At 36.3% G+C, this 26,928-nt stretch overlaps 1 long non-coding RNA gene across 3 annotated transcripts in view; it reads left to right on the forward strand.

The window, feature by feature from the left end:
• The window catches only part of LOC109275820 (uncharacterized), a 190,016-nt gene that overhangs the window by 80,650 nt on the left and 82,438 nt on the right, over positions 1-26,928 (forward strand). For all 3 annotated transcript variants that reach the window (XR_002084393.2, XR_002084386.2, XR_002084392.2), the window contains exon 3: positions 26,774-26,883. This is a non-coding gene — a long non-coding RNA (uncharacterized LOC109275820). The remainder of the gene's footprint in view (positions 1-26,773; positions 26,884-26,928) is intronic.

Here is a 26,928-nt window from a genome sequence, read left to right on the forward strand (position 1 = left end):
ATGTTGTGAATCCTAACCAAAAGTTTAAGTAAAGTGCATTTTTTATAATAGGCTTTGCAATATATTTTTGGACCATATTTTGACTATACATGTATATATTGTTCTTATAATTCTCAGTATTTCAACAAATTAATAAAGCTATAACTCTAAAGGGAAAATATAATTTATTTTCTAGAAAAAAATACAATGCTGGGCCCTAAAATACACTTTTGTTGTGTTGCTACCAATTTATTTTTTTATTTTTTTTATTTTTTTTTTTTTAACGTTTATTTATTTTTGAGACAGAGAGAGGCACAGCATGAACGGGGGAGGGGCAGAGAGAGAGGGAGACACAGAATCGGAAGCAAGCTCCAGGCTCTGAGCCATCAGCCCAGAGCCCGACGTGGGGCTCGAACTCGCAGACCGCGAGATCGTGACCTGAGCTGAAGTCGGACGCTTAACCAACTGAGCCACCCAGGCGCCCCACTACCAATTTATTTTTTAATTTTGAAAAATTTCCAATCTAGAAAAAAGCCAAGAGAACAGTTCAATGGGCACTCATGTTCTCCTTCTCTAGTTTCACCATTTAATTATTTTTCTTTATTCTTATTTTTATTTTTTTTAATTTTAGAGAGAGAGAGTGGGGGAGAGCAGCAGAAGGAGAGAGAGAATCTTAAGCAGTCTCCATGCTTTTGGACTTGATCCCATGACTCTGGGATGATGACCTAAGCTGAAATCAAGAGTTGGATGCTCAACCAACTGAGCCACCTGGCTGTCCTTAATGATTTTTCTATTATTCCTTTGTATTTATTACTTTCCTGTAGCAAAGTGTGTTCCAGCCCCACTCCCACCTCTGCCTCCATTCTGAGTAACACTATGGACTCAAAAATATTCTTCTCCATGGGGCGCTTGGGTGGCTCAGTCCTTTGAGTGTCTGACTTTGGCTCAGGTCATGATCTTGAGGTCTGTGAGTTTGAGGCCCGTGTCAGGCTCTGTGCTGACAGCTCAGGACCTGGAGTTTGCTTTGGATACTGTGTCTTCCTCTGTCTCTGCCCCTCCCCTGCTCATGCTCTGTCACCCTCTCTCTCTCAAAAAATAAACATTAAACAAAATTTTAAAAAATTCTTTTCTCTATTTCATTTGTTATAATTATTTCTGATACTCATATTGTGTCAAGTTATGGCCAGTGGGAACCTCTTCGACTGACACTTGTGTCCTTTTGACATAACTCCATTATTCTTTGGGCGCTTCCTTGCTTTCTGGCACAAAATGTACCAGACCCACCTTCTATCCTCTCCCTGCCATAGATCTGAAATAAGCTATTTGTACAAGGTGGGAGTAAAGATTTGAATTCATTAGGGGTATCTCAGAGCCTTAGGCTTTTAATGACTTCAGTGTGCATCTAAATAACTATTAGGAGATTATTATATTGATTTTAGAGAACTATATGTCTTAGGGTACAGACAGAGTTGAAATATTCATCTTGATAGTATATATAATCTTCTTTTTAAAATAACCTACGTTTTTAAAAAAAAGTTTATTTTATTTTGAGAGAGAGAGTGTGTACAAGTGAGGGAGGGGCAGAGAGAGAGGGGGAGAGAGAGAATCCCAAGAAGGCTCCACACTGTCAGTGCGGAGCCTGACATGGGGCTCAAACCCATGAACTGTGAGATCACGACCTGAGCTGAAACCAAGAGCCAGATGCTTAACTGACTGAGCTACCCTATATAATTGTTTATATTTAGATTTTATTATCAATTATTCCTTATTGTATTTAAAATTTTAAGAGGTATAAAAATAAAAGATAAATTTAGAAACAAAATAAATTATAGTTATCTGAACTACACTTTTTTCTTCTGATGAGGTGGATAGCGCATATGTGGTGAAGGATGGAGTCTAATGCTATAAGTGAATATGGTTATAAGAATGTAGTGTAGAAACATTCTATAAGGGAAGTAAGCAGCTCTATAGATTTAAAATTGGTCTAATGCATCTAGAAAAATGTAAGCAAGAATGGGACACTATCTTCAAACTTAGGTATGTTGCATTTATAAGGCATCAGATTCAACATGTTCAAAGAGAGTAGAAAACTGGTTGAAAGAAAAAAAAAGAGAATTCATTAGCAAACATTAATTCTAATATTTATATTGAAGTTATTGATTTTTGATTTTATTACTGATTTTTTTTTTTTACAAAAGAATTACATTAATGTGAAAACAAGACACTACTAGACTATAAAGTTTGTTATAATGCTGTTAAAACAGAATGGCGAGATATTGGTACAAGGACAGGTAAATACATTTATGGAATTGAATAGGTAGCCTATATCATGAGAATACATGATCTTTATTTTGACTCTTTCTCTCATCACTATTTATGTATTCTATTTATCTTTAACCTATTATTTCTATCCCCCTTCATTTATCTAATCTATGTATTTGTCATGTATCTCTTCTTTGATTTGAGATGACCACAACAAAAATATTAAATATATAAAATTAAGAATTGGGACACCTGGATGGCTCAGTTGGTTAAGCCTCTGACTCTTGATTATGACTCAGGTCATAATCTCACAGTTTGTGAGTTCAAGCCCCATGTTAGGCTCTGCACTGGCAGCGTAGAGCCTGCTTGGGATTCTGTCTCCTTCTTTCTCTGCCTCTCTCCTGCTTGGTCTCTATCTCTCTCTGTCTCAAAAATAAATAAATAAACATTAAAAAAAATACAATTAAGGGACTCCTTGGTGGCTCAGTTGGTTAAGCATCCAACTTTGGCTCAGGTCATGATCTCATGGTTCCTGGGTCGAGCACTGCGTTGGGCTCTATGCTGACAGCTCAGAGCCTGGATCCTGCTTTGGATTCTGTGTCTCCCCCTTCTTCTGCCTCCCCACCCCTGCTAATTCTCTGTCTCTTTCTCAAAAAGAAATAAACATTAAAAAATAATAAAATTAAGAATTAAAACCAGCTGTAGAAAAATATGAATACAAATTTACAAATGAAGACTCTCCATCCACTATACATAGACAATAAAGGCCCATTTAAATTTGGCAATATGTTTCATGGCAGTCAAAAGGAAAAGAAAGATAAAGTTAATTTATACAATTTATATTTCTAGTGTAAGAAAGAGTTTTTTTGTTGTTTTGTTTTTGTTTTTTTTTTATTTTTGTTTTTGTTTTCACTTCTTCAAGAAAAGCAAAATATCTCCCAGCAAGTATTAAAAGAAATTCCTCATATGGAGCTTCTTAAAAGGATCATAGAGTATAATTTGGACAATAATTTCACTATTTCTACAAAACATGAAGAAATAATTTTCAAAAGACTGTGTCTTAGATTATTTTTCATTAAAAGCAAGTGACACAACAAAAGCCTAGAAATATTATGTCTTGGTAAAGGTAATTCTTTTTTTTTTTTTTAATTTTTTTTTTTTTAACGTTTATTTATTTTTGAGACAGAGAGAGACAGAGCATGAATGGGGGAGGGTCAGAGAGAGAGGGAGACACAGAATCCGAAACAGGCTCCAGGCTCTGAGCAGTCAGCACAGAGCCTGGCGCGGGGCTCGAACTCACGGACAGTGAGATCATGACCTGAGCTGAAGTCAGACGCCCAACCGACTGAGCCACCCAGGCGCCCCGGTGAAGGTAATTCTTAAGCGGTGAAGGTAATTCTTAAGCAGATCAGAGCACAAAACATATTCCACGCCTGTATATTAATCTAGAGAATCATAATTGCCTAAACTAGTGTTTCCTGTATGTGGTAAGCAGAATTCTAAGATGGCCCTCAAGATTCCCATCCTCTGGTGTACACATTCTAATTCATCCCTTCCCCTTGCATGTGAACAGAACTCGGGAATATGATAGGATGTTACTCTTGTGATTATGTTTCATTACATGGCAGAAAGGATTTTGCAAATGTAATTAAGATCCCTAGTCAATTGACTTTGAGTTAATCAAAAGAGAGATTACTTGGGATGAGTCTGACTTAATCAGGTGAACTCTTACAAGAGATGGAAAGGTTTTCCTCCTGGCCTTGAAGAAGCAAACTGCCATGTTGTGGAGTGGGACATATGCCAGGCAGGTAAGGGGTGCCTCTGGGAGCTGAGGATGGCTCCACTTGACAGCAAGGAAAAAAGTAGGACCTCAGTCCTACAACTGCAAGGAGTTAAATTCTTTTAATAACCAGTGAGCCTGGAAAAGGATTCTGAACCTTTGATGAGATTGCAGCCCCAGCCAGCATCTTGATTTCAACCTTGTAAGATCTTAAGCAGGGAACTAGGCACAGCATGGAATTCTAAATTACTGAAATGGTGAGATGATGAATGTGTTGTTTTAAGCTGCTAAATTTCTGGTAATATGTAAATAGCAATAGATAACAAATACACCATACCTAGTAAACTCATAGATCAGTAAATTTCCCCCAAATATTTGTCCTGACTTCATATTTTGATTAGGAAATAATCCACACTAACTGAAATAAAAGTTGGAAATTGGTGGCTTTGGCTGGAATTCAGCTCTGGATGTATTTTTTTTAGCTTATATTGTTAAAAACTCTTTTAAAAAATTTCAGTTTTCAACATTTTTAAAAGAGAAATTGTGTATTTCTCACTTCTTTTTAAAAACAAAAGGGAATATTAGGTCTCAATTCTACTTGAGACTAATCAGCTAAAGTTAGTAATAGTTTCTTTCTCTTAATGGGACATCTGTTTGCCTTTCACTACATTCTCCTCCACTCTTTGTTTTTTACTGCATCAAGTTATTTCTTTACTTTCACTCATTATCTGCATACTATTATCTGCCTCACTTCCATATTATATATAAGATAAATTACAACACAAATACAATATAAAAAGAAGATATATGTAGGGTGCCTGGGTGGCTCTGTTGGTTAACCATCAGACTGGCTCAGATCATGATCTCATGGTTTATGGGTTTGAGCCCTGCGTTGGGCTCTGCACTGTCAGTGTGGAACCTGCTTGGGATTCTCTGTTTCTCTCTCTCTGCCCCTCCTTAACTTGTGCTTTCTCACTTTCTTTCAAAACAAATAAACTTAAAAAAAGAAGAAGATATATGTTATATATACAATACCCATAAATTTATACATGTATAGATACATGGTACACATGTACTTACACACTTTTTATAAAAATAATTTCATTTCCTTTTCCTTCATTTCACACAGATCTTATTTATTTTAATTAATTAATTTATTTTATTTTATTTTTATTGATTACTTATTTTTAAACTTACATCCGAGTTAGTTAGCATATGGTGCAACAATGGTTTGAGGAGTAAATTCCTTAATACCCCTTACACATTTAGACCATCCCCCTCCCACAATCCCTCCAGTAACTCTCTATTTGTTCTCCATATTTAAGAGTTTCTCTCTTATGTTTTGTCCCCCTCCCTGTTTTTATATTATTTTTGCTTCCTTCCCTTATGTTTATCTGTTTTGTAACACAAAGATCTTTTTAAAATGGGAAACAATTATTACTAGGTGGCCCTCAGTTTAGATTGTCCTGCTTCACTGATCCTTTTGGGGCCCTTTTAATACACAGCTGAAATTATATAAAAATGCTACTCAGTGTATTATTATGTATAGTCCCGATTTTAAGACTTAATCCCAATTTCAGACTTAATCTGTTCATGGAAGTTAAGAGAAGAAAGATAATACAAATATCATCACTGAAAATTTAATTCTTGTCTGTTTCTCCCTTAAGGGGTCCAAGTTTACTCACCAAGTGGGATAAGTGGTTCTCGGACAAGTTAACTAGCCATATGGTTTACTTAGGGCAGTATAGCCACAATAGACTACAACTTCTGTCACTTAACTTCTGTTACTCCCATGAATGCTTTTGGACAGATGTCAATGAGCATAGGAATCCTGATTTCAGGGCAGCAAATACTCTGTAGTAGATTGCAAAAATGGTTACAAATTATTTCTATCTCTTTATATACCTCTTTTTCCTTTACAGTGTGACTTTGTATAGCCTTCCACAAAGAGATGGACTCTGTTCTTTGATTATTTGAATCAGGTCCATAGGACTTACTTTGAACCATGGGATAGTAGCAAATGTAATAGAAATAGAGATTTTGTTCTTTGGGACTTGCCTCTCTTGTTGCTCTGGGGAATCCTATATTTTACCACTATGTGAATGAGTCTGTGAATGATCATACTTGCAGCTCACTCACCTTCTTGTTTCCAGCCAGTCTGCATACCAGCTGACCCCAGATATATGTAGGGTGATCAGCTCATCCTGGTTTACCTGGAACTTGCACAGTTTTAGCACTGAAAATCTCATGTCCTCAAAACTACCTCAGTCCCAGACAAGCTGAGATAGTTGGTTATCCCACATACGTAATTGAACCCAGCCAAGACCAGCAGAAGAACTATTATCTGAGCTCCATCCAACTTTCTCACCTACAAAATCATGAGCTAATAATACATGATTGGTTTTAAGTGATTGAGTTTTGGCATAGTCAGTTATGCAGCAGGAGCTAAATAATACAGACTTTTAAAAACTTATCTAGTTCATTTAACTCATTTTTGGGATGAGAATGTTGAGATCCAGAAAGATGAAATGACATACCCAAGATCACCTATTTGGTAGGTATAAAGTTTGTCAATAAAAACAAATTGAAGCCAATATTAAGAAATGCCAGGGGAGATTATGCAAGGAATAATATTTGAATAGCAGTTTATCAGAAAAATTTACAGCTGATGAATATCCAATTGTGTATATAAATATGGAAATGCTGTAAAACATAACATTTAAAAGCAAATGTTTTGAAGTCAAGCAGATGAATTCTTCTATATCATTATGGACCTTAGGCAATTTACTTAGCCCATCTAGTCACTAGTTTCTTCATTTGTGAAATGGGCATATTTGAACCCACTGCATAGGTTTAATAATGTGAGAATTAATATGATAATGTAAAGTACTATGTATAGTTCGTAATACATAGTAAGGACACTACAAAGGGTAGCTATTGTAATGATAAATATGCAGGTCACAGAGTCATTAAAAATACTCAAGTTTATGGTTGTGTCAATATCTGCTTTCAGGCAATCCTAGTAGTGACCTTGAACTGAGTCTTTTCCCTTGCTAGTAGTAGATAGAATATAGACTAAGAAGCATAGAGCCTAATTGTAGTTATTTTATGCCTTATTTTTCCTTTTTTTCTGTAATTGCCATAAACATTTGCAGATACAATATGAGAAAACTGTCTGAGACTGAATAATTTCATTTTTAATAACCTCTGTTCTGTTGATAGCTTTTTGAAAAGAAAAATTCTGTACATATAGACCTTAGTTAAAAACTTTATCATTTTTATTTGTAAGTATTAGTCATTTTATTAGATGAGAGGGTTTTGGGTAATTATAAAGGAATATATCTGAGGGCACTAGATAGAAAAATATTCAACATTTAGCAAAACTAACTTTAAAACTATTTGAAGGGTGAAAGGTAACTCAGAAGCCAAAGGACATTAAAATATTCTGATTGAACCTATGGTCACAATGAATGGCAAGCTGGTACAGTTAAGAAGCGGAAATCCATTCAGGTAACCAAAAAAGAAAAAAAAAAAAAGACACCAGCTGTAAACCCCCAGCTGCAGATAGAAGAAAGAAACATTACAGAAGAAGCATCTTAAACTTCTCCGTACTGTAGTTTTTGTGAATGACCATTGTAGTGTCTCTGGTATGGGAGCACATTAAGAAGAAAAGACAAGATCAACACCGTGACCACACCACAAGCCTCAGGAAAGGCATTGTCAGTTTATTGTTGAAGGCACATTGTTTAACATTTCACCGAGGAAAATATCCATTGGTATTTCAGGGGCAAAGTTGCATCTCCAAAGCTTTTTCTGCTTACAGTTGTCTTCTCATAAATTCTATGGTAAATCAACCCAACTCTCAATAAAGTGATATCTCAGTAGGTATCTAATTTAAATAATCAATATGTAGAATCTACACAGATTTTTTTTTTAAATAGAAAGAAATTATGATCTCTGAATTTGACATCAGCATGTTTTCATACTGTGGAATAAGATTGCATTTAAGAAAATTCTAAATGTGATTTCAGCTCAGCAAATAAAGTCTTACTGGAAGGTAATGTGATTAGCCTTTAATTAGTACAATAAGTTCTTATATAATCAATATTCTTTAATGAAATTGTTACTAAGTTTAACAAATAAAGATTAAAACAAATAAAGAAGCTCAATACATTTTTATTTTGAACACAGTCATAAAAGAACATTACTTAAACCATGTATATGCAGAATGAAGTATTTGGTGTTTTAAAGGTGCCTAAGTGCGTACTTGTACAGAGGAAAGCTCTCTATTTATCTATAGGACAGGTCTAAGACACAATAGCAGCATTACTAGCTTCTCCAAGTAGCCCCACCAGGGAGCCTTCATCTTTCCCTGGTCAGACTAGAATGAGTTGGTAGTTCAAATTCCATTGCCCATTCAGTCTCCTGAAACTTCAAACGAGGGAGCCAATTATGATGGTGGGTGCTGGGTTGTAGACTTGTGTCCACCATTAATCAGACTGAGTCTGCCTCCAGTTCGTATTACAAACTCCAGTGAGTGACACTCAGGTGGCACGGCTTTCAGTCAGGCCTGCATAGACTGAGTTTGAACTGATGAACTGACATTCTGCAAATGGAAGCTTGTTACTAGTCCCCTGAGTTTATCAAAAGCCACCAATTACTTCCTTGGTGGACTACCTTATGCAGTAGCTAGCATTCACTTTTATATTGCCTTTTAAAGAGCATGGCCTGGTATTAGTAAAAAAGATAGGAAGTGTAAGGAATTTAGCACAGATGGCTAAAACAACAGCACATTTTGTCTTCTGCGAGAGATAATGTTATTAGGTTAGATAAGACAAGCAAGCAAAAACTGTCTGAAGTTATGCTCTTACTTAAAAACATATTTATTTGACTTAACTAGGTGAAATACATGTTTAAAAATGATTCTGCACACTTGAAAATATTTACCTAAAACAAGAAAAATTGTAAATTTAGAGACTTAAGAGAAATTCCATTTTGATAAAGGATATTGGCATATATGGTGAACATTGTTAGATGATTATAACGCTTATTTGCTGTTGCTAAACAATCTATCTTTTGTAAATTAGTAGTTTTTACCCAGAGATGGTATGCATACCATAGAGGAGCAAAACTAGTATTGAGTCAATGACTTCCCTTTTAAAGGGAATAAAAATAAGAAGAGAATCTCATTCTAAACTCCTCCAACATTTTGTAATAAAACTTTTAAACTTCAAGTTGATTTTTAAATGGAAAAAAAAGGGAAAAGAGACTGAACTCATAGTCCAAATTAAACTAAAGAATAAGTATTTATAATTTTTAACATATTATTCTTATAAAGCCTAATCAGTGATCAAAAGGTTACAATGGTTTGTTTTACGTTTGCCCCCAGAGTGTGTATGTGCATTTTATATACTGATGACTCTTTTAATCTTGTAAGAACCACATCCAGCAATGAATCACATTCTTCGAGTGAATAATTCAGTCCTTGACGCCAACCTCTGAGGGGGAATATTGTGGTCATGCTGTCTGAACAGTGTGGTAGCTATGGCTACCTATATAATTCTTCGCAATGAAAAAAAAGTGACAATGACATTAAATTTAATCAGGTTCCCCTTTTCTGTGGTTCCCACTGGGATGAGCCACTAGTGTCTTGCCTTAAATATTCAAAGGCCTTCCTGAGTAGTTTGCATGTGTTCATATACTGGGACAATGTCCTGCTAATACAGAACAATAGATCTGTCATGTATTTCTCCTGCAAGTAGATGTGAGTCTGAAGTTCCTAAATATAGGATTTAAGGGCTGTCTTCCCCTCAGTGACCATCTTTACTTAAGTCTTAACAAACAACAGTAAGGAAATGTACATAGACACTAAAGTGTAATGAAGTTGATTATTTGAGTTGGAAACTCAAATGAGTTAAAGAACTGTGTTGGCTAAATAATAAAGCTGCCTGGCATTATTTTCAGTCACACTTCAGCTAATATGAAAGACACAGTACAGAATATCACATGGCTATAAAACATTTGAAACACATAGCTTAAGAAATATTTAGGAACAGAAGCCAAAAGTTATGCCCTTGTACCTCGGCAGAACACTTGAGGATAGCACTTTCTTTTAAATCATAGTTGAGAAAATATAAGATATATTTTACATCTATTGTGCATTCCTGGGAGGATAAGCTAACTTTTAATTTTCAAAAAAATGGAGAAAATGAAAAGATGTTCTTTATAATCATCTGTGAGTGTTTGTAATAGATCTGTGCTATTGGTTTAAAATCTCTCTTGATTGCTCATAACTTTGATATTGGAGAAAGTGAAGAAAGAGAAATGCAAATTTATTTCTTCTTTATGTCTTTCTCAGGTAGGCAAAACCAAATAAACAAATTAACAAAAACTATCCAACAAAACACTATTTCTAGGTAAGAACTGCATTTGAAAGTAATTAATTGTACATGACACTTTCTATCACCTAAACAGAGTAACTCTGTCTTGGGTTGTATTTAATCCCTTAGTATTCAATATTAAAAACTGAACCTGACAATCTTTGAGTAGCATTAATTAATATACATTTGTGTGGCATTTGATAAATCTAAGAGCAATATTTAAATGGTATACCAAAGCCATAATATAACAAAAGATGAACTTCACAATTCTATCAGACCTTTGTAGATACTTGCATAATTCTACCTGCTAACTTTCTTCTATTCTATATAAATAAAATAGAGGTAGAAAAGAAGTCTATGGTAAATACTGAAAATTTCTTTGTTTTTCTTCTACCTTCTCTCTTTTATTGAGTCTTAGATTCTATTGAAATCTTAGGGTTCTTTGTCTTGTAGATATGCATGTATAACTCCTATTAACATCAATTTCATTGCATGAAAATTGTTAGTTCTCTGCACAATTGAAAAGAAGATTGATCCCTTTATAGCTTTTATGTTTTCTTTCAGTAGGTAGGTGTTTGAAGATGGACAACTTAAAATTGTTTCTAATGGCAAGATGATAGTCAAAGAAGTGAGCTTATAAATCTATAAGAAATTTCTCCTCTAATGACATATCATTGACCTCAGAGTCATGGAAGAGTTCAAGGTCAACCAGTGAGACACTCACAGTGGTCAACTATTTTTGACTGACTGACACTTGTTTTTTAACCTTTGAAAATGTGATTTCATGTTTATCAAACTTTGACATAAAGCATTGTGTGCAATATAGAAATAGGGACCTTATGCTATGGCTTTCTAATATAAATTTGACAGACAATATATTGGCATCCTCTTTCGGACAGATCAGTGTCAAGGGGGCAGGAGGTCAGGAACGAACAGTCTTATTGAATAGGTTTCAGTCAGAGAAGACAGGTTCCACAGGAAAACTGCCTTTCCAAATGGTCCCATTTGTAGACCTAAGACATTGCAACTTAAGTCTCTCTACTCTTCCTATTGTTTGGCAACAGGGAGTTAGAACAAATCAGTAACCTATGCACATATGCCAAAGATGACATGAGATCATTGTGTACTGTACAATGAAAAGGAATCCAGAGAGAGTTTTATGTGGGTGCTGGGGCTGATCCTAGAAAAAAAGGTAGTAGGAAAAGTTTGTCCTTATGACTTTTTATGCCTTACTACTTTATTTTTCCTCCCTCATGGTTACTCTTCTTGAATATTTCTTGCATTTTCACCAGTAAAGTGTTAGCTGGTAAGTGCTTGGTGTCTGAACCTATTCCAGAATATCTGAAAGTGTCTTGAAATCTGTTATTTTGGCCTTCTTAAACTGTATAGTACGTACTTGGCTTTAATGCTCTCACATCTGTCTTTCCTACTCCTTGTTTTGACTACAGAAACCAACATTTGAAGAAACATGTGTTTCTTTATCTCATATTTGCCAGTGGGTTTGTTTGCATGGAATCCTTGAATCTGAAGGAGTTTATCAATAAGCAATTGGTTTGCTACTTTAGTAACTTACTGGGTTTTGCACTAGGTTTGGCGATTCTTTGGCACTTCTTATATCTCAAAGAAATCACATTAAAAATTATTTTGTTTTGAAAAAACAACGTTTTAGAAAAGTGCCCCTTAAACTCCCCGTGTCTTCTGAGGGAAGATAATAACTCAAGCATAAAGATATTTTAACATATATGACTTCATTATATAGAGATTTCAATGTGGTTTTGGGCTATAATCATGGCTTGTATTAAAATCAGTTGTTATTATTGCTAAATCCTTTGAAAGTAAGTTGGAGACATCATTATATTTTATTCTTTTTTTTTTTTTAATTTAAATTTTAGTTAACATACAGTGAATCTTGGTTGCAGGAGTAGAGTTCAGTGATTCATCACTTACATATGACACCCAGTGCTCATCAGAACAAATGCCCTCCTTAATGCCCATCACCCATCTAGTCTGTCTCCCACCCATATCCCTCCATCAACCCTTGGTTTGTTCTCTATAATTAAGAGTCTCCATGATATTTTATTCTTTGTCATGTTGGTATGTGTCTCACTCCTACAAAATCTTAATAGTATTTTCCCCAGAATTTAAAATGAATATAATAATAGTTTCTAAAATATAGTCCATATTCAAATTTCCTCAATTATCCCCCAAATACCCTTAATATAGCTATACATCTTTCTTCCCTCCCTTCCTCCCTCTCTCCTTCTCTCTCTCTCTCCTTACCCTCTTCCTTCCTTCCCTTCCTTCCTTTCAATCCAGAGTCTAATCAAGGATTATACATTGCACATAGTTATTATTAGATTAAAGGAGATTAAAAAGTCTAAATAGTCTCCTTTAGAATATTTCTAGTCCCACTATTTTTATTTTATCAGGATCTTTGTATTTTTGAAGAGTCTAAGCCAAGGTAATTGTCCTGTAGAATGTTCCACAACTGGGATTTTTCTGATTATTTCCTAATGATTAGATTCAGGTTAATGTTTTTTGGTAAGAATACAACATAGGTTATATTGAGGAGATTCACATTGAAATGATAATTTCTAGCTCTATATAATAGGCACATATTCACATATTTTGAATTACCTATTCAAAATTTTAAAAATTCTGTGTCAATTAGAAACAAGAAAAAAATTTATATTTTGTTAATTATGGATAAATAAAACATTTAATATTTTTATTAATTTTTCTTTTATGAATTTATTCATTATTTCTCTTATCCATCAAACAAATTAGCTTATCAATGTACTTTTACCAGTTTTATCAAATTTAGTGCCAATATCTCTGAAAGGACCCTCTTGTCATTTTTAAATGTGAAATTGAAAATAAAAAACACAGGCTCCATGCTGGGTGTGGAGCCTGCTTCAGATTCTCTCTCTCCCCCTCTCCCCCTCCGCATGCTCTCTTTCTTTCTCTCTTAAAAAGTGGGTGGAGCACGTGGGTGGCTCAGTCGGTTAAGCAACCGACTCTTGGTTGTCAGCTCAGGTCATGATCTCACAGTCGTGATATGGAGCCCTGCTTCAGGCTTGTGCTGGACATGGAGCCTGCTTGAGATTCTCTCTCCCTCTCTCTCTCTACTTCCTCCCCCCTGCCCCCTGGCTTCTGCTCTCTCTCTAAAAAAAATAAAATAAAAAAAAACAGTACAAAATAAACTCTCTTTTCTTCTCTCTTCTTTTGTAGTTAATAGATGGCTTCTAAGTGGTTCCTTAAACTTCCTGTGCAGTACAACCTGTGTATGCCTGTTATGTGACATCAGCTAGCATTTTGTAGTTTATGCTGGGCTTTATTTTAGCTTTAATCATTAGGCACCTACAAAATGTGTTCATTGATGCACACACATCAAACATCTTAGTAATTAAGTATCTTTATGATGAGGAATATCATGAGTTAAAATGGAAAAAAAAATAGAATTTTGCCATACCAACACATGATATAGGTATAGGCAGGTAAATTTTCAGAACTTAAAACTATCTAAAAATTCTTGACGCTAATTAGCAGGTAAGCAAATTTGATGGGTAGGTAGAGGAAGATGGGACGCAACCCACCACATGTTTGGTTGATCCTCGATATAACCTAAGTTATTTAATTTAGGTTTACTGTAGGATATGGAGAGAAGCAGAAAAAGTAGTTTATAGTCTCTATCTTGAAAAGGACATTCCTACTTCTCGGAAGATAAAAAGTTGTGTAACTAGTCTAGTGATGGTTTTAGGGGAACTACAACGTTTAATTGTGTATTAATGTCACCTATTTCATAATAGATGTTAATAGATCATTAGTAGTTAGTAGACATTAAGAAGATGTTCAGTTGAAGTTTGAAAGAGAACAGAGTGTGACATCCAGAGTATCCAAGATGTCTCCCAAAAGTAGCAAATGTTTTGGTGGATCTTGTCCTTAATTTTCTAGGCTCAAACACATCATTTTGTCAACACTTAAAAAATAAGGACATATCTGTAGTCGATTGTTTCCCAATATTTGTTACTTTCCCTGAATAAGGATAATGTATTGCCACCTTCTTGAACGCCGGTGAGGCTAGGTGACTTGCCTTGCTGATATAGTTTCTGGGTAGAATTTTTTCATGTTCTGTTTCTCTGGTGGTACTACAACAACCTATGATGTTCCCGATAGGAGATATTCTGTAAGGCTGGGATTCCAGGGGAGGATCACATGGACCAGATCTGTAGATGCCTGTGTTGTAATCACTAAGGTTTGGGAGGGGGGGTCATTTATCTCAGAATAACTTCTGTTCTGATGGATGAAATCTCTCAAAGATGCTCTAATATTAGCCAAGACTTATGTGTATACTGAGACAAATTTTCCCACATAAAGTAAAAATAGAATCCACGTGGCCAGAATACTTTTGTGTGCATGACCATTACATTCTTACACTGAGATAGAGCTGCAGTGGAAAGTTGAATTATAGACCCAATATCCTTGGTCATGAATTTTTGTTCTTTGAGAGTGGATTTCGTTTCAGGAAATAGCTCTAACCAAAATTATTTGGAACTAAATGTAATGTATTAAGGTGGTTACAATTTACAATTTCAGAAAAATAGCTATGAGTGGGAGAGCAGTTGTCAACTTCCTTCCTGCAAATAGCAGGAATTCTCATCCCTCCTTTTGCCAAAATACTCACAGATTTTAAAAATAAGTTTTGTGATATTTGACATTATTTTAATTAGATCTAAGACGTCCTCATTCTGTAATGTCCTATAATTTTTTTTTCCTGATGATTTACAATGTTGTCCTTCATCTGAGATGTAATTTCCATTCTGGCTAACCAAGTTTTGACAAGGATCAGGGTGACTACTTTAGAATAAGGTATACAATGGAGTCAGACATTTTCTCTACCATTTTTTTTTTAAATTTTTTTTTAAATTTTTTTTTTAACGTTTTATTATTTATTCTTGAGACAGAAAGAGACAGAGCATGAACAGGGGAGGGTCAGAGAGAGGGAGACACAGAATCTGAAACAGGCTCCAGGCTCTGAGCTGTCAGCACAGAGCCCGACGCGGGGCTTGAACTCACTGACCGCGAGATCATGACCTGAGCCGAAGTCGGCCACTTAACCAACTGAGCCACCCAGGTGCCCCTTTAATTTTTTTTTTTTTTTTTTACATTTATTTATTTTTGAGACAGAGAGAGACAGAGCATGAACGGGGGAAGGGCAGAGAGAGAGGGAGACACAGAATCGGAAGCAGGCTCCAGGCTCTGAGCCATCAGCCCAGAGCCCGACGAGGGGCTCAACTCACGGACCGTGAGATCGTGACCTGAGCTGAAGTCGGATGCTCAACCGACTGAGCCACCCAGGCGCCCCTCTCTACCATTTTTGAAACTATATTTATGAACTTTAAACCACTGACTGATAAGTAAATAATTCTAGCAAACTGTCTTATAGCCACTCAAAAAGGCTAAAAACACAAAATTAAGTCCCATTTTTTAATTACAAAATTGTTTTAATGTTTACTTTTTTTGAAAGAGAGCGCGAGACAGAGTGTGAGTGCGGGAGGGGCAGAGAGTGGGAGGGGCAAAGAGAGGGGAACGTAGACTAGGAAGCAGGCTCTGGGCTCCAAGCTGTCAGCACAGAGCCTGACACAGGACTCCAACTCATGAACTACAAGATCATGACCTGAGCGGAAGTCGGATGCTTAACCGACCCAGCCGCCCAGGCGCCACAAGCCTCATTTTTAAAATACAAATACATTCATAGATTTGTCTCTTTTGATTAGGTAACTTTGTACATCATAATGATTTTTTGTTTTGTTTTGTTAGCTGAGTCTCAAACCTATGCTTGTAGAATTCATTTAATGAAAGCAATTTCTTCCCTTTGGAGTATTATTAAGATGGATTTTTGTAATCTTAGTGCAGTCCTTGGATTCACTAGGGGAATTTAAATTTTCAATACCCAATTGAAATTAATATATTAGAAGTATAAACTCAAGTGTTTATTTGCATACTAACTTTTGCTGAAGATACATATGTCCAAAATATTTGATAAAAAATCTACCTACCCAGGTTAAGGATACCCAGAGCATCAGTCTGAAGGAAAATCCACTCAGTATTCTTTATCCAATCTTCAGTTATAGAAAAAAGTTTGTTAGGTTATAAGCATTTTTTTTTCCCCCATTTAGTGTATACTTGCCAAGTTGGGGGCAATTCAGCATCCCAGTCTGTCTTTAATAGAACTCTTGTGTCCTGGTTGGAGAATCTCCATTGTTTGTATACTTCATGAGAGATTGAACTCACTTCCCACTGTGGAAACTGAGGGGGTCAGGGCATGTGATTTAGACCTGGCCAAACAGACACTTCTTTCTCTCAGGACTTTGGAATTTTGAGTGAAAGACACAAAGGGTGGCAAAAGGTTATTCATTGCATCTGTGATCAAATCTTTCTTGCTTAGGGACCATTGCTGCTGTTTTTTTGGCCTTACCCTTAGAAACCCCCCACTTACTATTTTAAAAAGCTGATTCTTTAGCCCTTGTCAATTCTATGGCTCTTCTGATTTGCTTCTAGTACATTATCTTCTGCTAAAGTTAGTCATAGTCAGTTTCTTTGGCTTGTAACCAAGAAACATTTCTATTGAAGACAATGGGAAGAGTTAAAGTTTTTTAAATTTACATGATAATGAATAAGTAACACTCAGTTTGAAGGTTCAGGAGACTACAGATTTAAAGCAACAAGCAGATTTCAAATTTTTGTCCATCAAATCAGCAAGGATGAAAAAGAGAAAACAAGACACTAAGGAGAGAAGTGGGAAAGCCTCACATGCAGTGTTGATAGGATATAAGTTGAAATATTAATTTATACTACAGTACAATTAATAGTATATATAGTATAGTACATCTGTAGTATAGTATAGTACAGTTTGGTATAAATTAACTTTTAACATGAGCATATCCTTTGATTTAGCAATCCTGCTCCAATTACTGACTTTTAAAAAATAACAGCCCTTCATGCTTTTGCATATTTGCTGTCCAGTTTTCTCAACACCATTTGTTGAGGAGACATTCTTTTTCCCATTGGATATTTTTTCCTGCTTTGTCAAGGGAAACAAAAACAAAAATAAATTATTGGGACTACCTTGATATAAAAAGCTTTTGCAAAGTAAAGGAAGCAATCATTAAAACTAAAAGGCAACCTACAGAATGGGAGAAGATATTTGCAAATGATATATCTGATAAGGGGTTAATATCCAGAATATATAAAGAACTTACAGGGGCACCTGGGCAGCTCAGTCAGTTAAGTGTCCAACTCCAGCTCAGATCATGATGTGGCAGTTTGTGAGTTCAAGCCCCACATCAGGCTCTCTGTTGTCAGCGTGGAGCCTGCTTCAGATCCTCTGTCTCTCTTTCTCTGCCTCTCCCCAACTATGAAACTCCCTCTCTCCCCCTCTCTCTCTCCCTCTCTCTCAAAAATAAACATTAAGAAGAAAAGAACTTATAAAACTCAATACCCCAAAAATAAATGATCCAGTTAAAAAATGGGCAGAGGACATGAATAGACATTTTTCCAAAATGACATACACATGGCCAACAGACACATGGAAAGATACTCAATATCACTCATCATCAGGGAAATGCAAATCAAAACCACAATGAGGGAAGCCTGGGTGGCTTAGTCTCTTAAGTGTCGGGCTTCGACTCAGGTCATGATCTCGAGCCCCAAGTCAGACTCTCTGCTGTCAGCACAGAGCCTGGAGCCTGCTTTGGATCCTCTGTCCCCCCTCTCTCTCTGCCCCTCCCCCACTGGTTCTCTCTCTCTCAAAATAAATAAATAAACTTAAAAAAAACTACAATGAGATATCACCTCACAACCTGTCAGAATGGCTAAAATAATAACACATGAAACAACACTATTGGCAAGGATGCAGAGAAAGGGGAATGCTCTTGCACTGTTGGTGGGAATGCAAACTGGTGAAGCCACCTTGGAAAGCAGTATGGAGGTTCCTCAAAAAGTTAAAGTAGGACTTCTCTACAATCCAGTAATTGTACTACTAAGTATTTAGCCAAAGAATACAAAAATATTAATTCAAAGGTATACAGGTACCCTGGTATTTATAGCAGTATTATCTATAATAGCCAAATTATGGAAGCAGCAAGTGTCTAGTATATACATATGTGTGTGTATATGTATAATGGAATATTACTCAGCCATAAAAAGGAACAAATCTTATTTGCAATGACACAGATGGAACTAGAGAGTATTATGCTAAGCAAAATAAGTCAGTCAAACCATATCATTTCATTCATATGTGGAATTTAAGAAACAAAGCAGATGAGCAGAGGGACAAAAAAAAAGAGGCAAACCAAGATATAGACTCTTAACTATAGGGAACAAACTGATGGGGACAAGAAGGGAAGTGGGCATGGGGATGGGCTAAGTAGGTGATGGGGATTAAGGAGTGCACTTGTGATGAGTACCAGGTGTTGTATGGAAGTGTCAAATAACTATATTGTACACATGAAATTAATATTACACTGCATGCTAACTAACTGGAATTTATATAAAAACTGAAAAAAAAAGCCCCCGTTAGAAATATATATATGCACAGCGATTCTCACTGAAGCAGTTGGAGAATATAAAATTGACAAAACCCCAAATTTCCGTCAATAAGAAATTGTTTAAATAAATTGTAGTGTATACATACAATGTTGTGTTTAGTAGCAATTAAAATACATAGGAATATATTTGATGACAGAGAAAAATATCCATGACTTTTCTTGATAGACATAATTTTAAAATAATTTCAGATTTATTAAAAAAAAAAAAAAAGTGCTGAGGCACCTGGCTGGTTTGGTCGGTTAAGTAACCGACTCTTGGCTTGGACTCAGGTCATGATCTCATGGCTCATGAGATTGAGCCTGGAGTCGGACTATGCACTGACAGGGCAAAGCCTGCTTGAGATTCTCCCTCCCTCTCTCTCTGCCTCTCCCACTCACTCTCTCAAAGTAAATAAGCATTTTTAAATTAAAAAAAAAAAGTGTTACAATTTATATGACATTTCAAGGGACTCTGGATAGCTGAAATTCTTGAAAAAGAACAAAGTTAAAGGTCCTATACTTCCTAACTTGAAAACTTATTATGAATTTGAAATAACCAAGACGGTGTGGTATTGGCATAAAGACAGACGTATATGTCAATGAAACAGATTAGTCAAAAATAAACACTCACATATATGATCAAATGATTTTCAACAAGGATGCCAAGACCATCCAGTGGGGAAAGGATAGTTTCTTCAACAAATGCTGTTAGGAAAACTGGATATCGACATGCAAAAGAATTAAGTTGGACCTTATTTAATGCCATGTACAGAAATTAACTCAAAGGGATCAGAGACCTAAAACTGAGACCTCAGTTAGTGATAGAATTACCACATTATCCAGCAATTCCAATTCTGGATATATATCCAAAATAATTGAAAGTAGAATCTCAAAGATATTTGCACACCTGTGTTCGTAGTAGCACCATTTATAATAGACAAGAGGTACAACAACCCAAATGTCTACTGGTGAATGAATGGATAAAGGTATGTGGATATGAATAGTATATACAATTTAGTCTTTAAAAAATGAAATTCTGACTATTATGGACTGAATAGTCATAATTTCTATGTTCCCTAGAAATTCAGATGTTGAAATCTTAATCCCCAATGTAATAGTATTAGGAGGGCCTTTGGGAGGTACTTAGGTTTTGATGAGGTCATGTGGGTGGAGACTCCATGATAGAGTTATTGTCGTTATAAGAAGAGGAAGAGGCTAGAGCTTTCTGTTCCCATCATATGTGGACATAGCAAGATGTCTGTAAGTCAGAAAGAAAGCTTTCACCAGAAGTGGACTATGCTGGCACTCTGATCTTCCCATTTCCACAACTGTGAGAATTGTCTATGGTTTAAGCTACCCAGTCTATGGTATTTTGTTATAGCAGCCTAAGCTGACTTAAGACACTTAACACACAACAATGTGGATGAAGTTAGAGGACACTGAGCCAAGTGAAAAAAAAACAGTCAAAAAAGACAAATATTGTAAGATCCCACTTGCACAAGGTGTTTAGAGTAGTCAAATCCATAGAGATGGAAAGTCGAATGGGCAGTCACCAGGGACAGGAGGGAGGGGGACATGAAGAGTTATTATCTAATGGGTATAGAGTTTTAGTTTTGCAAAATGAGAAAGTTCTGAAGATTGGTTGCACAACAACGTGAATAACATCTTAACACTACCCAACTTTACATTTTATTTATTTATTTATTTATTTATTTTTAACATTGATTTATTTTTGAGGCAGAGAGAGACAGAGCATGAATGGCGGAGGGTCAGAGAGTTAGGGAGACACAGAATCTGAAACAGGCTCCAGGCTCTAAGCTGTCAGCACAGAGCCCGACGTGGGGCTTGAACTCACGGGCTGCGAGATCATGACCTAAGCCGAAGTCTGACGCTTAACCGACTGAGCCACCCAGGCGCCCCAACTGAACTTCACATTTAGAAGTAGTTAAGATGGTAGATTTTATGTTATGTGTTTTTCACCAGAATTAAGAAATGGAACCACATGAATGAGTTCCAAAAAATAAGTCATTTAAATTTAAAGGGAAAAATCAAGAATGTAGTACAAGTAGTTCCTGTATCCCCCTCACCCAGTTTTGCTTATTGTTTAAAAAAATTTTTTTAAATGTTTATTTTTGAAGGAGAGAGAGAGAGAGAGAGAGTGCGAGCAGGGGAGGGGCAGAGAGAGAGGGAGACACAGAATCTGAAGCAGGCTCTGGGCTCCGAGCTGTCAGCACAGAGCCTGATGGGGGCTCGAACTCACAAACCGTGAGATCATGACCTGAGCTGAAGTCGGATGCTCAACTGACTGAGCCACCTAGGCGCCCCACCCAGTTTTGCTTATTGTTAATGTCTTACATTAGTATGGTACATTTGTCACAAGCATTGAATCCATATTGATACATTATTTTTTTCTGTATCAGTCATTATTTAAAAAAAATTAATTAATTAGAATTTTTTAAATGTTTATTTTTTGAGAGAGAGAGAGAGAGAGAGAGTGAGACAGAGCACGAATGGGGGAGGGACAGAGAGAGAGGGAGACACAGAATATGAAGCAGGCTCCAGGCTCTGAGCTGTCAGCACAGAGCCCAATGCAGATCTCATGAGCAGTGAGATCATGACCCGAGCTGAAGTCAGACGCCTAACTGACTGAGTCACCCAGGTGCCACTAATTAATTTATTTTTTAATTTACATCCAAGTTAGTTAGCATGTAGTGCAACCATGATTTCAGAAGTAGATTCCAGTGATTCATCCCCTGTGTGTAACACCCAGTGTTCATCCCAACAAGTGTCTTCCTTAATTGCCCCTTGCCCATTTAGCCCATTCCTCCTCCCACAACCCCTGTAGCAACCCTCTGTTTGTTCTCTATACTTAAGAGTCTCTTATGTTTTGTCCCCCTCCCTGTTTTTATATTATTTTTGCTTCCCTTCTCTTATGTTCATCTGTTTTGTATCCTAAATTCCTCATATGAGTGAAGTCATATATTTGTCTTTCTCTGACTAATTTTGCTTAACATAATACCCTCTAGTTCCATCCACATAGTTGCTGACACATTATTAATAACTAACCTCCACATTATATTCAGATTTTACTATTTTTGTTCCTAATGTTCTTTTTCTGTTCCAGGATCCTATTCAGGATACCACATTACACTTAGGTGTCATGTTTCCTTAGCGTCTTTGGTGTGTGACATTTTTTCACACTTCCTTGTTTTTGAGGAACGCTAGTCAGATATTTTGTAGAATACACCTCAATTTAAAGTTGTCTGGTGTGGGGCGCCTGGGTGGCTCAGTCGGTTGAGCGTCCGACTTCAGATCAGGTCATGATCTCGTCATCCACGAGTTCGAGCCCCACGTCGGGCTCTGTGCGGACAGCTCAGAGCCTGGAGCCTGGAGCCTGTTTCAGATTCTGTGTCTCCCTCTGTCTCTGACCCTCCCCCATTCATGCTCTGTCTCTCTTTGTCTCAAAAATAAATAAACGTTTAAAAAAAATTAAATAAAAAGGAATAAAGTCTGGTGTTTTTCTCATGGTTAGACTGGGGTCATGGGTGTTTGGGAGGATGAGGATGAAGATGAAGTATGGTTCTCATCATATTAAGTGTATTTGCTATCAACTTGGCTTATCACTGATGATATTAACCTTGATCACCTGATCAAGGGAATGTTTGTCAGGTTTCTTCACTGTAAATACACTTTTATCTCTTTTTTCTTTTACTTTCCATACTCTACTCTTTGTAAACAAGTGACTAAGTGCAGCCCAAAATCAAGGGGAGGAGGGAGTTAAGCTTCACCTTCTTGAGGAGGAAAGTACCCACAGAAACTATTTTGGAATTCTTTTGTATGGGAGATTTGTCTCTTTCCCTTTAACTTATTTTTTAAGTCATTTATTTATATCAGTATAGACTTATAGATATTAATTATATACTTTGAGTTATAATTCAATACTATGCTATTTATTTTGCTCTTAAATTGTTTAGTTTTAACTATTGGGACTTTTTTTTTTTTTTTTTTTTTTTTTTGGTTGGCTCCTGTGTCCCATTATTTAGTTTTTGGATGTTTCCTTACTTTCTGACACTACAAGATGCTCCAGTATCATCTTGTATTTTCCCTCACCTCGTCTTAGAATTGGTCATTCTACAAAGGATCCCTGATTTCTTTTATTGGAGAATGGTATTAGAAACCAAGTTCTGAAATGTTTGTTGAAAATGTTTGTTGCCACTGGAGTATCATTGCTTCTAAGCCCTGGACAGAACTAAAAAATATTTGTATGTGTACTAACCTGTGTATGTACACATTTGCATCAGTATTGCTTTACCCATCTCTATCTACAGTAACCTAAAACAGTTCATACTGGGGGCTGAGTGGCTCAGTTGGTTAAGTGTCTGACTCTTGATTTTGGCTCAGGTCATGACCTCATGGTTCATGAATCTGAGCACTGCATCAGGCTTCATGGTGACAGCTTGGAGCCTGCTTGGGATTCTGCCTGCCTCTCCCCTGCTTACTCTCTATCTCTCTCTCAAAAACAGAAAACAAAAAACAAACAAGCAAAACCCAGTTCATACTGATGTCTTCAAATCTAATCTAGCATGCAGTGTTCCTTCTTGCCTTCTCCTTTTACATCTCTACATTCTTCTTTTCCAATAGTGAGAAGCCTCCTCCCACCATCAGCCATACATTTACTAATTTGTTCAATCCCAGCACATGTGTAACAGTATCAGAATCATTAGCTTTTACTCCAGTATGAAATGACAGTATTTATGTCGTTCCTTTTTGCTTTAGTTTTACAGTGTGAAGGTGTGAAGTTATTAAAAGGTGATTTTCAAGAAAGTGCTTAAATTTTACTCTTAAAAAATGTTTTGAAATTATACAAAATATATACAACTACATTATTATTATGAAAGATTGAGGGAATGTAGAGGATAAGACACAAAATATGGCTAGGAGTTTGGTTTATATCTTTCTTAATTTTTTTTTTAATGTTTATTCATTTTTGAGAGACAGAGCATGAGCAGGGAAGGGACAGAGAGAGAGGGAGACACAGAATCAGGAAATAAATATGTCATGCTCTCTCTGACAGCTGTAGGAGAGAATATTCCTTTCTTTTTCTAGCTTCTGGTGTTCGTTGGTAATACCTGGCGTTTTTTGGTTGGTAGATGCAGTGCTCCAGGCACTTGACCATCATGTCCCTACGGATCTTCGCAATATCTTCTCTCTGTGGGTGCCCCTGCTTACACAATGTTTCTCTCTCTTGTAAGGACACCACTCATATTGGATTGGGGGCCATTCGACTTGTGTATGACCTCATCTTAACTAATCTGCAATTAACATTTTTTTTTTCAAATAAGGTCACATTCTGAGGTACTGGGGGGTTAGGGCTTTACCACAACTTTTAGGGGGACACAATTCTATCTGTAGCATTGACTTCTCATTTTTTGCTATCAAAGCCATTAAAATGAGAATGAGTGTGAGTACTTTTTTGTGTATGTGTGTGATAGTCTTGAATTATCAGGTCAAATGGTGCGTGCCTTATATTTTTGTAACATTCTGCAAAATTGTCTTTACAAAAAGATTCATTCATCTGCCATCTTCCCGACACTGTGTGAGAGAGCCCGTTCCACACATGCCTATGAATACTTACTGTTATTGTTTAAAAAAAAATATTGCCTTTCTATTGGGACAAAACATGATCTTAATAAAGTGGCAGATACAATATTTCCCTTTTTGGCTCTAAAGTAGCTTTGATTGTGTTCTAAATCTTTCAAAGCCTATTTTAACTTTTTTTCCTTCAGAACCCAGAGGGGCAAAAAAAAGCTAACTCTTGGGTCTCAGTATCAGAGAGACCCATTCTTCCTTCTGTCCTCTCATCTGTCATCTGGGCTCTGCTCCAATCTCAAATTCTTTATTTCTTTTCCCAACTAAAAACAAATAAAAGTGGAAAAAATCTCCTGGATACATCAATGGATGCAAAAAGGTGTTGGGGATGGGGTTGATAAATGCTATTTATGCTAGCAATTTCTGAGCTTCAGTTAAACTGGTTAAAAGTTCCATCAATCACCCCTTATTTCCTAGTTAGACTTTTGTAGACTCTTGCAAAAGTGACCATTGTCATCTAAGAACACATCCTCAGAGTTTGGGGAGGGTACAGTAGCAGTTTTTCCAGGGATAGTGACTCCCATGTATGATTTACCATCTCTTGTGAGGCCTCCTGGTACCTGTACCTGTGCTTGATGCATAGAACTCCAGACACAGTTGATGAAACCATGAATGAGTGGAAATTTTTACATCATAGCCACCTACATCAACCTGCTTTCTCCCTCTACCAGGTGAAAGTCTCCTTCTATTTTAAAAGAGAAGCATCCCTATCTTCACCGTGGCAGGCCAAAACTTTACAAAGGTTAACAGATGTCCAGTAGATTTTCAGAGGGTTGCCCTAGAGAACTGAGTACTAACCAGTATGTGAAAGAACTGCCTAAAGCCAGGAGAAGAACCCACCAAAAAATTAGGGGGAACAGTAACCAGGGCTCAGATAGGGTCAGGGGTAGAATCTGCTCCCATCAGCTACAGTGGAAAACCTCAAAATCCACAGGGTAGTGGACAGAGGAGTTTAGTACTAGAGTAAACACAGCACTTGTCCCTCCTAACAAATGTTGAAAACAAGACCCAAAAGGATTAAGTAAAACTCAGAAATGTTTATAGGAATACAAAAATATCCAGGAACCAGAAAGCTAACATTCACAATTTCAGGGATCAGTGAAAAATTACCATGCAAAGAAGCAGGCAGATATCATGCATAATGAGGAGAAAAATCAGTTAATTAAAACCGACCCAGAGTGGCACAGATATTACCACCAGCAGATAAGGACATTAAAATAGTTTTACTGCAATCTATGCCATAGTTTAAAAAGCTAAAGGGAAGATTAAATGTGTTGAGACATAAAAGATTAAAAAAAGCAAATCAAATTTCTAGAGATGAAAACTCTAACGTCCGAGAGAAAAAATACACTGGAGGAGGGGCACTCAGTCAGTTAAGTGTCTGGCTCTTGATTTTGGCTCAGACCATGATCTCACGGTTGTAGAACTGAGCCCCACATCAGGCTCTGTGCTGATGGTGCAGATCCTGCTTGGGATTCTCTCTCTCCTTCTCTCTCTCTCTGCCCCTACACCCCTGCCCCTCAAAATAAATAAATAAATAAATAAATAAATAAATAAATAAATAAAAATAAATAAATAAATATAAATAAATAAATAAATAAAAACTTAAAAAAATACACTGGAGGGAATATAAACTACATATCGCAGAAGAAAATATTAACAAACCTGCAGACTGAAATAGAAACTATCCAAAATGAAACATAGAGAAAAACTTAAAAAAGGAACAGAGTATTAGTTATGAGAAAAAACTTCAAGAAACCTAATGTGCATGTAATTTAAGTCCCTGAAGGAATTTAGAAAAAATATTTGAAGAAATAATAGCTGAAAATTTCCAAATTTGATGAAGATCATAAACCTATAGATCCAAAAATTTCAATAATCTCTAATCACAAGAAACAGAAAATGGCATCATGGCACATAATAAATTGCTCAAAACCAGTGGTTTTGAAAAGAAAAATATGAAAGGAGCCAGGATGAAAAAACATGTTATGTATATGGAGGAACAAGAATAAGCATGACATCAGATTTCTTTTAAAAAAACAAGTCACATTTAAGAATACAGTGAAGCAACAACTTTAAGGTACCAGAACAAAAAGCTAGAATTCTATATCCAGCAAAATGTTTCTCATCAGCAGATTTGTGGTACAAGAAGTGCTAAAGGAAGTCTTTCAACAAGAAAATGATACCAGATAAAATTGTGCATCTACACAAAGGAATAAAGGCATGGGAAATGCCAATTGCATAGGTAAGCATATGACTTTTTTTCTGTTATTTAAATTTTTAAAAAGAT

This window comes from Panthera pardus, unplaced genomic scaffold (assembly GCF_024362965.1).
Source record: "Panthera pardus isolate Hobbes unplaced genomic scaffold, ASM2436296v1 HiC_scaffold_13, whole genome shotgun sequence".
NCBI lineage: Eukaryota > Metazoa > Chordata > Mammalia > Carnivora > Felidae > Panthera > Panthera pardus.